Raw genomic sequence first — 12,744 nt, 5'->3', positions numbered from 1 at the left:
TTACACCAGGAGGCCCAGAGCCAGCCACCCAGCCCCACTCGTTCTGATGACCTGTGTAGCCCCAGGTGCCCTCCCTGTGTGTGTGTGTGTGTGTGTGTGTGTGCACGTGTGTGGATGGGGGTGTGTGTCTGTGTGTGAGTGTGTGTGTGAGTATGTGTGTAAAGAGGGGTCATGCGGGGTGGGGCCACCCCGAGCAGGAGGTCATGTTCAAGGTCAAGGGTGGCTGCGTGGGATGGGGTGTGCGGGCGCTGCCCCTTCTGCCCAAAGTTTATCCCGATAGCCCGGCAGGGATGGATCACTGCATCCGGAGTGCAGGGCTGTGCACGCACAGGTGTGTGTCTGATCTGGGAGCAGCAGGGGGACTGGGCAGGAGGACAGTACAGATGACCCGGGGAGGGCTGTGATACCTCGGGGCTGGCTACCGGTCCCTGTCTTTGCAGAAGGACACGGAGGACATGGAAAGGAGGCTGCTGGACACGCCGTCCATCTCCTCGACAGAGGGGGTGACCCCACAGGGGTCCCCAGGAGCAGATGCTGGGGATTGTAGGGGAAGACCTCCTACACCAACCAGACCACTGTCCCAGGTGGTTGTCCACCGGACAGTGGTCCAGGAGCCAGAGCCCACAGAGGCCAAGGCTGAGGGTGAGAAGCCTGGGGCTGGGTGTTTGTGGTGTGTGGGGATGGGTCGCTCCTGGCCCCACAGGGAGGAGCCCGCAGAGGCTGGTTGGGGCCAGGAGCAAGACTGGGCTCAGAGCACAGAGTGGGTGGACTGCAGTCGGGGAGACATCCCTGTGAGGGCTCCTTCCCGGCTGTGGCTTCTCTGGGAGGCCCTGGGCTGGGCTCTGTCTCTGCAAAGGCCCAAGGAGAGCAGGCACAGATGTGAGCTTTTCTCTTTTCACAGCTGCTCCACACTCTGAGGAGCTAGAGCTGGCTCCAACTCCATCAGCAGCTCTGGGGGGAGGGGTGGTGCCTACAGCAACTTCAGGAGGACACCAGGAGCTGGAAGGTAACCAAGCACCCGCCCACGGAGAGCGTGGCACCTGGGAAGAACTGGCACCTGCTCCTGCCCCAGCCCCTGCCACAGTTCCTGCCCCTGCCAGAGCCGCTCTCCCTGCCCCTGCCCCTGGCCCTGGCCCTACTCTTACACCCAGCCCTGCCCCTATCCTAATCCCTGCCCCTACTCCTGCTCCTGCAGGGCTCCCAGAGCCACATCCAGAGCCCACAGCCCTGCAGGGAGAACTCCTTGTACCATCGCCGGACCCCAACGCCTCGCCAGAGTGTTTCATCCCCTCCCCCGATGTTCTTTCTCTCTGGTTCATATTAACTGTTATTTTATCTTTTCATGTTCTGTATACTGTTTATTATTTGTTTTAAATAAAATACTTGTTTTCAATTGAACATGTCATGAGCATTAAGTACATTCCCAACGCTGTGCCACCACACCTCAGAACATTGCTGCAGAATATCTCATTCCCCAAAGGAGTCCCCGAACCAGAAGGCCTCCCTGCCCATTTCTCCCCCAGCCCAGACCCTGGCAACCCCTAAGCTGCTTTCTCTCTCTGTTCTTTTACCTGTTCTGGATGATTCCGTAAGTGGAATCACGCAGTAAGGGCCTTTGTGTCTGTCCACCTATTTTCAAGAGGGACTCGTTTTCTCCTGTGTTTACTTGACATAGAATTTCTCTTATTTGATATTGAAATCCCCGATGGATTACACATCACATGTAATCATAGAGGCCACTTTAGGAATTATGGACACAATCTCTGGGCCGAGACCCCTGTTCCTGCTGGGACACCACAGCCTGACCCCAGACAGGAAACGGCTGGTTCCTCCTGTGGCCCACACAGAAACCAGGGTAATGCAGAAAGCTGGAAGACACACCACAAAGGGCAAAAGCACTGCTCACACCCCAAGGCCAGAGAAAGGTTTCACCTGATTCTGGTCCAAATCATGCTCCAAGTCACTGGGTTCCACAGGGACGGAGACCAAACACATGCAAGTCCAAGGCGGAAGGATAGGCACGCAGGGAATACGTGTGAGAGATGTGGAGCTCCTGGGTAAGGACTCCAGCAAAGGAAACCCTATGGAGGCAGCGCTGGTCACCCTCAGACCGGCAGGTGTCTGGTCTGGGGAGAACGTGAGGAAGCGGAGGTCCAATGCAGGTCCACTGGAGAGAAGGGTGACGGGCACCCCTGTCTGGGAGAACAGTGAGAGGCACCCATCCCAGGCCACAGGTGCACCCATCACCTGGTATGCTCAGCCTCGGACTCACCCCCGGAAACTCTGGCTCGGTTTTTCACAGATGTATTTTCAGGAGTGTTCATCACAGCAGTGGTGGAGAGAGCAGGGAATGGAACAACATTAATGCCCAAGGAGAGGGATCGGATCCACGGTCCCAGTCCTCATGATAGAATGCCCTGTAGCTACTGTTACATTGTCTTTCGGGGCACAGGATCCAGGAAGCCCCTCCTGAGACCCCCTCCTGCCACGCTGTTCCTGGGAACATTGAGAATTGTTTGCGGAGGATGTGGAGAGGATCCAGGATGACAGCGGGTCCAAGGAGAAGGAAGGTCAGCACTGGGAGGACAGTTGGACATGTCCTGAGCCACCATCCAGGGCCTGGGCTGGGATGCCCTTGGACCTTACCCCAAATAATGGCTCCTGAGGTATGGATCCAGCTTCTGTGGTTTCATTCCCTACCTCCCTGCATCATTTATTCACTCCCTCATTCATTCCCCCCTCTCTCTCCTTCCCCTCCACCCCTTCCTCCCTCCCTGCCTCCCTGCCTCCCTCCCTCCCTCCCATCCTCCCTGCCTCCCTCCCTCCCTTCTACCCTTCTCATCCTCCCTTCCCACCTCCCTCTCTCCCCTCCCTCTCCGGATCCTGCCTCCCTTCCATCCTCCCTTCCCTCCTCCCTCTCTCTTTCCCTCTCTCCCATCCTCCCTCATTCAGCAGAGGATCTGGGGTCCCTGCTGTGTACTGAGCACTGGGGCTTCATCAGTGAGCACCCCCAACCCACATGGTCACGTCTACTGTGGGAGGTGACGGGGGCAGTCCTCAGGGCTAGCAGTGGTGATGAGCACCAGGAATCTGCTCCTGAAAACAGGTCAGTTGCACAAAGAATGGAGAGACCCATCCTTAGCACTTCCTCTAGAAAAATCTAGTCCTGAAAAGTAAGTATATCCTAGACTTCATGTGATGTGAGTTCTAATGGCAGGTACACACTAAATCATAGCACCAACAAAGAGTAAATCATCCAGTATCGACTGGGGTGTTGTGACTTTTCTGACCAAATGACAGCGTTTCAGTCAACATCACCAAGGTCTCTGAGTTTTCCCAAGGGCCTCTGCGATCCTTTGGTCCTTCCATCGACCTCCTTGGGAAGCTCTGTCCTGTTGTCTTCCTTGTCTCCTGCCTCTTCTGGGACCCTTCCGTGGCTTCCCCCTCCCCCCACCAGGGTCGCCCTCACCAGAATTCCCCATGCCCCTTGGCTGGGCGCCGGGATCCCACACTGGGCCCCATGAGCCCAGTGCCTTGTGCAAGTCCCGTGCGCTCCCTCTGAGATCACTTGGCATCTCCCTTGTAGCAGACTGCGTCTTCCTGCAATGGGTCTCCTCTGAGCAGTCTGTGAGGCTGCACTGTGCCCATGTCACGGGCACAGAAGAGAGAGTCCAGGAGGTCCAGATGACCTGCTCCCAGTCTCAGCGTGTGGAGCCTGGGCAGAGAGTGCTCCCTGATCAGAGGAGGACTTGGGCCCAGGGAGCCTGAGGGAGGATGTGGCACAGTGAGCCCACAGGAGGAGAGTAAGAAATGTACGGGCCTGGTGCTCAGACTTGCTGGGAGACCACATCGCACTGGCTCTGTCCCCAGAGCTGGAAGTTGTCAGGGTATACACCCTCCCAGGCTGCAGGCTGGCAGGGACTGGCAGGAGAGAAAGTACCTGGTACAGGACAGAGCTCTCAGGCAAAGAGGAGGGGGCAGGTGTTCCCCTAACAGCTGGAGGAACTCTGGGTAGCCACCCTCCCAGACTGCAGGCTGACAGTGACTCGCAGGAGGAGGCGCACCTGGTGCAGGAGAGAGCTCTCAGGCAGAGAGGAGGGGGCAGGTGTTCCCCCAGCAGCTGGAGGAACTCTGGGTAGCCACGCTCCCAGGCTGCAGGCTGGCAGGGACTGGCAGGAGAGGAGGCACCTGGTGCAGGAGTGAGCCCTCTGCAGAGAGGAGGGGGCAGGTGCTCCCGCAGCTGCTGGAGGAACTCGAGGTAGTCACCCTCCCAGGCTGCAGGCTGGCAGTGACTGGCAGGAGAGGAGGCACCTGGTGCAGGAGAGAGCTCTCAGGCAGAGAGGAGGGGGCAGGTGTTCCCCCAGCAGCTGGAGGAACTCTGGGTAGCCACCCTCCCAGGCTGCAGGCTGGCAGAGACTGGCAGGAAGAGGCTCACCTGGTGCAGGAGTGAGCCCTCTGCAGAGAGGAGGGAGCAGGTGCTCCCCCAGCAGCTGGCGGAACTCGGGATAGCCACCCTCCCAGGCCACAGGCTGGCAGGAGAGGAGGCACCTGGTGCAGGGGAGAGCCCTCAGGCAGAGAGGAGGGGGCAGGCTCTCCCCCAGCAGCAGGGGCACTTGGGCAGGCTGAGGGGGCAACAGTGGACAGCAGTGCCTGCAGCTGAGGTCTCCACACAGACCCTCTCCTGAGGCTCAGCACAAGCTTGTCTGATGGCCTTTGTCCCCCAAATACAAAGTCTGTCCCAGGACCCCCCCCTCAAGCCCCAACTCCTAATCCTTTATACTCAGCTCAAGTGACAAGAAATGGCCAATAGTTTAGGTGGTGTTGGGTGCACAAGGACATTTGTTTTTCTGGCCCATGCTGTACTGTTGCTGGCATTTTAAAGATCTCAGGGCTTTGATTCGAAAACGGTAGGATGCCGGGGACCCCAGAGAGCTTTCTGGAAACCTGCCTCTGGGCCTTTCAACCCTCCCATCCCACCAGTTCTGCTCAGAATCCCTCCAGGCCACAGACCCACAGTCTTGGCTCCTCAGATGGCCCAGACAATGTGCCTTCAAAAATCGATCCTGGTGGGGCTGCAGGACACACTGCTGATTCCACCAAATCCCCCTCCCAGAAAGTGAGGGTACGACTGGACCAGCTGTCCAAAAACTGACAGGTCAGGGTTCCAAGAAGACACGAGAGGCACCGGAGTAACTGAGGAGCATCTGAAGGCCAGGTAGGGACAGTGAGAATGTCCAGTTTTGCCTAGGGGCAGCTCCCGTCCCCCTAAACCCTCAGTGAGTTGGCTTTCCTGGGGGATTGTGGGGGACCATGCCTGGAAGACCCACGGCTCCACTGTTAGAGGTCACCGACTTGATCAGTGCACGGGTGGGGAAACCTGGCCACACCCCGAAGAATTTCTAGAAACAGTAGCCATCTCAGTGGTAGCTGACCTGGGAGGTCAACCTTCCAGCTGCCTGAGGTGGGATCGAGCCACAGACCAGCACACTAGCCAGAAATGGAAGAAGGAGAACAAGGTCTTCATTTCATAGTTTCTAAGTCACCGGTTAGTTCCTACGGTCAGTATACTTTGCATCCTGGGAAATCTCTGCCTGTTTAAGGTCATGAAAATATTCTCCTCATGTTCTCTGCTGGAGAAATTCTTGAAAAATCTCTGGTTTATAGGTAAAAATCATCCGAAAGTGACTTTGGTTGGCACAGCCATGCTGGGAAAAGGATGGATTTTCCCCAAAATACTAAACATAGAACTCCTGTATGATCCCACTATCAGTTAGACCTTTTCAGGAAATGAAGTCAGTTTCTCGAAGTAAGATCTGCACGCTCCCACCCATTCTCCCTGAGGAGGGGCGGCCACCATTAGCAACCCTCCCCTTGAGGCAGGTGCCTCCCTGGACAAGGGGTTACCCCAGGGCTGGGAGGTCTCCACCGCAGCACACCTAATATCCTGGATACTAGGAGACAGAGTACAGCACCAGGCCAGTGAGGGTCAGGACACACTAACCCAAATATGGCACCTTGACAAATTAAATATAGAAGCTAAAAGAACTTCTGCATAGAGCAGAATCAAGAAGGTCTCTCTGACCCCCAGCCATCAGCCCTTCTTCCCTTAAGCAGGTCAGACTACTCCCATGTGGAACTTTCTCTCCCCGGACCACAGGGATGACGTGCTTATCACCAGAGTCAAGGAATTTAGGACCACGGGGTCTATATGAACACACCTGGTTAAACGAACCCTTATCTTCCTAGTTAACTTCTTTACCATTTACGAGCCCTAGTCCAAACCCCTGTGTCTGTCAATTCTTCACACACTTACTGCTTCTTTGTCTAAAAGTAGAAGAGTTGTCTGCTCCAGTCACCTCTGCTGGTCGTCATGGTCTTGTGAGGCTCCCACCAAAACAATCAATACATTTTGCTTGCTTTTCTCCTGTTCATCTGTCTTTGTCAATTTCCAGACTCAGCCAGGGACCTTAAGAGGGTTGAGGAAAACATTTTCCTCTCTTGCAACACTGTGGGGTGGGGGATGGGGAGTCAGAAAACACCACCCCATCTTCCTGGCTTTGGTGAAAACGGACCTCTACTGGGAAGCAGCACAGGACAGTGCATGGCTGGAGGAGCCAGAGAGAGGCACGTGGAACATGTAGGAGCTACTTGGCCCCCAGCCAGGGGACTTGGCCCCAGTGACAAGTCCAGGGTGTGATTATGAATATTATAATGGAAGCATCCCGAACATCAGACCTTCCCCACGCCAGGCTTCATGATTGCTGCTTGTTGTAGTTGCTACTGTTGGTTTAGTGACTTTTCTGAACTAACGTTGTCAAGTCTGTATTCTTTGCTGTGTGTATGGCTACTGAATCCCTGTGCTGTTAACTTAGTGGTCAGCCAGTGGCTGGACAGAGGAGTCACCCCTGTTTCCGAGCTATGGGCTACAGATTGGAGGTCCCCACAACCTCGTCAGGTTTGAATAATCTGCTCCAGTGGCTCATGGAACTCAGAGAAACATGTTACTTACTGGATGACCAATTCATTGAAAGGACAGTACTCAGGGCCAGGCAGCTGGAAGCAAGGAGCAGGGCAAGGTGTATAGAAGAAGCTCAGAGCTTCCCTGCTCTCTGAAAGCGGCCTTTGCCCACCTCCACTCTGACCTTTGTCTATACTTCCTAACTGAAGATGTCCTTTTTTCGGGCTCATCTATTAACTCAAGTGAAAGACCCGGTGGGCACCAAAACGACTCCTCAAGTACTAACCACTGCTGCCGTCCTGGTGATTCTTGGGCACAGCCATGAATCTCAGCTTCTTCATGATGGGGGACAGCCCAGCAGCTGTGGATCCCACAGGTCCTCCGGGGCAGCCCAGCAGCTGTGGGTCCCACAGGTCCTCTGGGGGCAGGCCAGCAGCTGTGGGTCCTACAGTTCCTCTGGGGACAGCACCTTAATGGGCTTGTGGTCCAGCAGGTACCCGTTCAGGTGGCTCTCGTCGTGCCACACAGCCTCGATCCCATTGGCCAGGTTGACCCCCATTGTCTGGTGACAGGCCAAGGTCAGTTGGTGAACCTCTACCACCGACCCCCCAGAAAAGAGCCCCTTGTAGTCAAACTCGCCCTTGCCCCTGGGGAATGTGTGCCTGGGACTGTGGCCAATGCTCATAGCTGAAGTCCTTGTGGGCCGCCTCGTAGAAACCGGGGTGCAGGGTGCCGAAGAGGTGAGACAGGATCTCCATACTCACGTGGTCGCGGAACTTCATGTCCACCACTCTGCACACCAGGTAGTCCACCTCACGGAGGAATTGTGGAGTTAATCTTAGAAAATATATTGTCAGCCCTAAGGAGTGATTGTGGAAGCAGCTGAAACGTCACCAGCGTTCCTGTTCTCAGACTACTGAACACAATGGCCCGGTAGGAGCAGGATCCCATGATCCCCAGGGGCAGGGCCTAGGTTAGGAGCCAGGAAAGAATGTAACCCTCTGTGCCCCCCTTCCTGCACCTGCCGTTTGCTAGCACAAACATCCCACTCTTTCCTGATCCCATGACGGCCTCCCTGCGTGCCTACGTGTAGAGGAGGGTGCAGGCCTGCTTCACAGCTTCAGGATACTTGCCATCCCTTTGTCCTCCTTTCTCACGCTTTGAGGCATCTGCCCTTGCTTTTCTGATAAAAAATGACATAAAAGCGATGTGCAGAACCAGCTGCTGCTGCCCTACTTGCAGAGGCAGCCCTGCATGGCCGCTCAGATTGGTGTCTGAGAACTTTATTTCAGCGCGCGAGGACAGGAAGAGCTGTTTACAGAAGCGGCGGATCATCACGTGCTCTGCATGGACACGTCCTCCCAGCACGGGGTGCTGGGGACCTCGAGGACCACCACCTTCCGGCCTTCCCGGAGGGGCACATGGGGCCCGGCGGGCAACTGATTGGTGAAGATGTAGTAGGTGACCCTTTGTCCCACCATGAACTGCTTCTCAACTGTCTGCAGGAATATCTCCAGGAAGACCATGTATCCACAGGGACAGGGGACAGGGCTGGAGGAGGGTCACTGCCAGAGGCTGGCGGTAGGACCCCAAAACATGGGCCGTGAACATGTGCACTTTCTTCAAGGGGGCAGGCCCTGGGCTGCTTTAAGCAACAGCCACCCTCCTGGCCTGGCATGAGTGCATCTGCTGGTGGGGCCTCCCTACCTTCGGCTCCCAGAGATGGGGGCCCTCAGGACCCCATCTTACAAAGGGGAGCATGAGTCTTAGAAGCTAGAAACCCATGCAGCTGATTCTACCCAGTCTGAAGGGCATAGAAACAAGGGCTGTGCCCAAAGGTGCTCAAATCATGGCAGGTGGGGACAGAACGTGCAGGGGGTCAGCCAGGGGAGGGGACATGCAGGGTTTGCCGGGGAGCTCAGCACAGGGGGAGTGTTCCTGGCTCTAGCATGCTGACTGTCGGGCTTCATGGGTCACAGGGTCACCTACCCTAACCGTAACCCTTAAACCTAACCCCTAACAGGGTCACCCTACGCTAACCCTAACCCTTAAACCTAACCCTTAACCCTAACCCCAACCCTAACTCTAATCAAACATCATGCTCAATTTTGAGGACTGACAGCTCTACTCTGAAATCAAACACAAGTCCATCATGCTGGCTTTCACTCATTGCTCAGTATCATACTGAAAGTTCTACCCAGAATGATAAGGCAAGAAATCCACATGTGGAGGAAAACAGTAGAACTAGGTCTATTCAGAGACCAGAGATGACATCATCTTATAGACAGAGCTTCCTAAACAATCAACAAAATGTGATTACAGCCAGTTAATATCAATACACAAGAATCTCTCTTATTTGTATACATTAGCCATGAATCATCCAAAAAATAATTTAAGAAAACATTTCCATTTTAGGGAACATTAACATTGACAAAATACTTAGGAACAGTTGTAATCAAGATGCAAGTCTTGTACGCTGGAAATTACAAAACATTGCTGAAAGAAAGGGAAACCTAAATAAATCTGAGGACCCCACGGCAATGAAAAGACATACTATTGATAAGATGGCAATAGTACACAATACAATGTGGAAATTCAATGTGTTCCCAAGAAAATTCACAAAGGCCTTTGGAAAGAAATGCACAAGCTAATCCTAACAGTCATACGGAGTTTCAAGGGACCACAAAATAGCCAAAACAATCTTGAAAAAGAAAATCAAAGGTGAAAGGTCATTCTTCCAAAGTTCAAAAATTAATACAAAGCAACAGTAAATAAAACATTTTGATACTGTCATAAAGGTATGCATTCACCCTGAAACAAATAATACATTATACGTTAATTGAATTTAAATTTAAAACATTCTTAAAAATAAAGAAATAAAATAAATTTAAAAAAATATGCATACAGATCAGTGGGATTTAACTGAGAGCCCAGAAATAAACCCCTTCATGTATGGTCCACTGAATTTTGACAAGGGTGGACAACATTACACTGGGGGAGAGAAGGGTCTTTTCAACAAAGGGTGCTAGGCAATTGGCTATCCATGTACAGAGGAATGAAACTGGACCCTTACCTCACACCACATATAAACATTAACTCAAAATACATTAAAGGCTTAAATGTAAGAGGTAACACTATAAACTCTAGAAGAAATAAATGGGGATAAATCTTCATAACCTTGGATCCAGCAATGCTTTAGATCTGACACCAAAGCGTAAGAAAGGAAAGAAAAAAATAGATAAAATAATATCCTCAAAATTAAAAATCTGTTCTGGGTGCCTGGGTGGCTCAGTGGTTAAGCGTCCGACTCTTAATTTTGGCTCAGATCATGATCTCAGGGTCATTAGATCGAGCCCACGTCAGGCTCCTCACTGAGTGTGGGGCCTGCTTAAGATTCTCTCTCCTTCTCCCTCTGCCCCTGACCACTCGCACACTCACTCACTCTTAAAAAAGAAATGTAAAAAAATAAAAATCTTTGTACATCATAAGATACTATCTGGAAAGTGAACAGATAGCCCCCAGACTGGAAGAAAATATTTGTACGTTATGTATCTAATAAGAGTCTGTTGCCCAGAATATGTAAAGAGCTTTTACAACTCCTCAGCAAAAAGACAACCCATTTTTTAAAACAGACAAAAGACTTGGATAGACCTTTCTCCAACGAAATCATACAAATGGTGAATAGCACATGAATAGATGTTAAACATCCTTAGTCTTTACGGAAATGAAGATTTAAACCAGTTAGATGTCCTTTTACACACAACGGAATCACTATAATCAAGAAAACTAAAATAACAAATTTTGGAAAGGATGTTGAGAAACGGAAACCCTTACACCTTGCTTGTGAAAAATGGTGCAGGCTATGTATAAAATATTTTGGCATTTACGCAAATAGATCAAAGGAGAATGACCATATGGTTCAACAATTATACTCCTAGATACATACCCCCAAAATTGAAAGGAGAAGTACCCTTATTCAGAGCAGCATTTTTCACCGCAGCCAAAAGGGGGAAGCAACCCAAGTGTCCACTGACAGACGAATGGATAAACAAAACGTGGTGTACACACCACGGAACACGATTCAGCCTTAAAAACGAAGGGGGCTCTGACACAGGCGACACCACGCATGAAGCTGGAAGTCATCACGCTGAGCGACATCAGCCAGTCACAGAAGGACAGACGCCCTGTGGTCCCACTTACACGACGTGTCCTGAGACACACAGTAGAATGTGGCTGCAGGGGCCGAGGGGAAGGGGGACGGGGAGCTGGTGTCTCCTGCATACAGAGCCGCCCTTGGGGAGAAGGAAGAAGTTCTGGAGAACGACGTGCCACCGTGGGAACCCAGCTAAGGCCGAGAACTGTGCACCTGACACATTCTGAGGGGTCACTGTGACTATGTTTAGTCACAGTGAAAACGGGAATGAGGGACCGATGCATGTCACAACATGGACGGCCACTGAAAACAGCCCCAGTTACAAGCCACGACCGTCCACCCAGACTGGAACCATCGCGCTCTTTACATCCACCAAGGTCACCCAAATAAGGCAGCGTGTCGGGAGCAGTTCCAGAAAGAACTGGATCCGAGTGGAAAGGACGCGTCAGACCGTGGGGCAGGTGGCGACAGGGGAAGTGGGCCCGTGGCCCGGGTTATAACGTGGGCACCGGGATGACGTCCTCACTTAGGGTTCTGTGGTGGTTCCGCGGGACAGTGTCCCCGTCGGGGGTAACACGCCCTGAAGCACCCCGCGTGAGGCGAGGAGACGCCAGCTGGGGTCTGAGTGTGGAGAGAGAGGGTCTGCGCTGCGGTGACGGGTTTCCCGCAGAGTCGGTTCCTCTTCAAACAACCACGTCGGCACGGCCCGGAGAAGCCGAGACGCCGACCTTCGTGACGGAGGCGGAGCCCCACCCCAACCCCGACGGTGCGGCCGCGGGGAGGACACGCAGGGCCGAGGCCCTGGGAGCACGAGCACCGCAGCGGGTGTCCGCTGCCTGACCGCAGCCTGGCTGAGGAGCCCCCGGAACCGAATCCGAGGGGCGCGTAAACACAGACCCCGGGACCACCGAGCGGATCCGAGCCCAGGAAGGGGAGACCCGACAGCCCCGCGCACAGCACCGCGGGGACCCTGCGTCACCGCGCACAAAGCCCCGGCGTCTACACAGCGCGCCCTTCTTCCGGGGGGACCTGTGAGCTCGCACCCCTCCGCAGTCCCTGCTCAGGTGGCTTCTCCTCACCTTCTCCTCCCTCACCGAGTCCTGAGGAGGCCCGGCCCCTGTCAGCGTGGACGAGCCCCACGTCCTCCCGAAGTCTCCACAGTGGGTCCTGAGGAGGCCCGGCTCCCGTCAGCGTGGACGCGGACCCACGTCCTCCCGAAGTCTCCACAGCGGGTCCTGAGGAGGCCCGGCCCCTGTCAGTGTAGACGCGGCCCCACGTCCTCCGGAAGTCTCCACAGCGGGTCCTGAGGGGCCCGGCTCCCGTCAGCATGGACGCAGCCCCACGTCCTCCCGAAGTCTCCACAGCGGGTCCTGAGGGGGCCGGCTCCTGACCGTGGCTGAGGCCCCAAGTCCTCCGGAAGCCTGGGCGTCAGCACAGTGGGTCGGTCCTGAGGCCTTGGAACACCTGTCCTCGCCCCGGAGGAGGAGGAGGGCTGAGCGCGCATGCCCCGCACGGGTCGCGGGGCGGGACTCGGGCGCCCCCTGCGGGAGGTGGGGGCAGTGCAGGATGCCGTGCACTCAGTTCCATGGAGGCACCTGACCCTTCTGGGGTCCAGCTGAATCCATTACATTTG

General features: G+C 54.2%; 1 long non-coding RNA gene across 1 annotated transcript; it reads left to right on the top strand.

Annotated features, from left to right (window-relative positions):
• The first annotated feature begins 522 nt into the window (after positions 1 to 522).
• On the top strand, positions 523 to 1,319 carry LOC141372103 (uncharacterized). The gene is made up of 3 exons (XR_012377424.1): positions 523 to 642; positions 902 to 1,006; positions 1,196 to 1,319. It is a non-coding gene; the product is annotated as an uncharacterized lncRNA (long non-coding RNA).
• The last annotated feature ends 11,425 nt before the right edge of the window (positions 1,320 to 12,744 follow it).

The sequence above is a fragment of the Callorhinus ursinus genome, unplaced genomic scaffold (genome assembly GCF_003265705.2).
Source record: "Callorhinus ursinus isolate GAN/ISIS: 27379988/994484 unplaced genomic scaffold, GSC_fseal_2.0 scaffold1029, whole genome shotgun sequence".
NCBI classification, from domain to species: Eukaryota; Metazoa; Chordata; class Mammalia; order Carnivora; family Otariidae; genus Callorhinus; species Callorhinus ursinus.
Note: the sequence above shows the minus strand (reverse complement) of the source record. Positions and strands in the feature narration are given on the sequence as shown.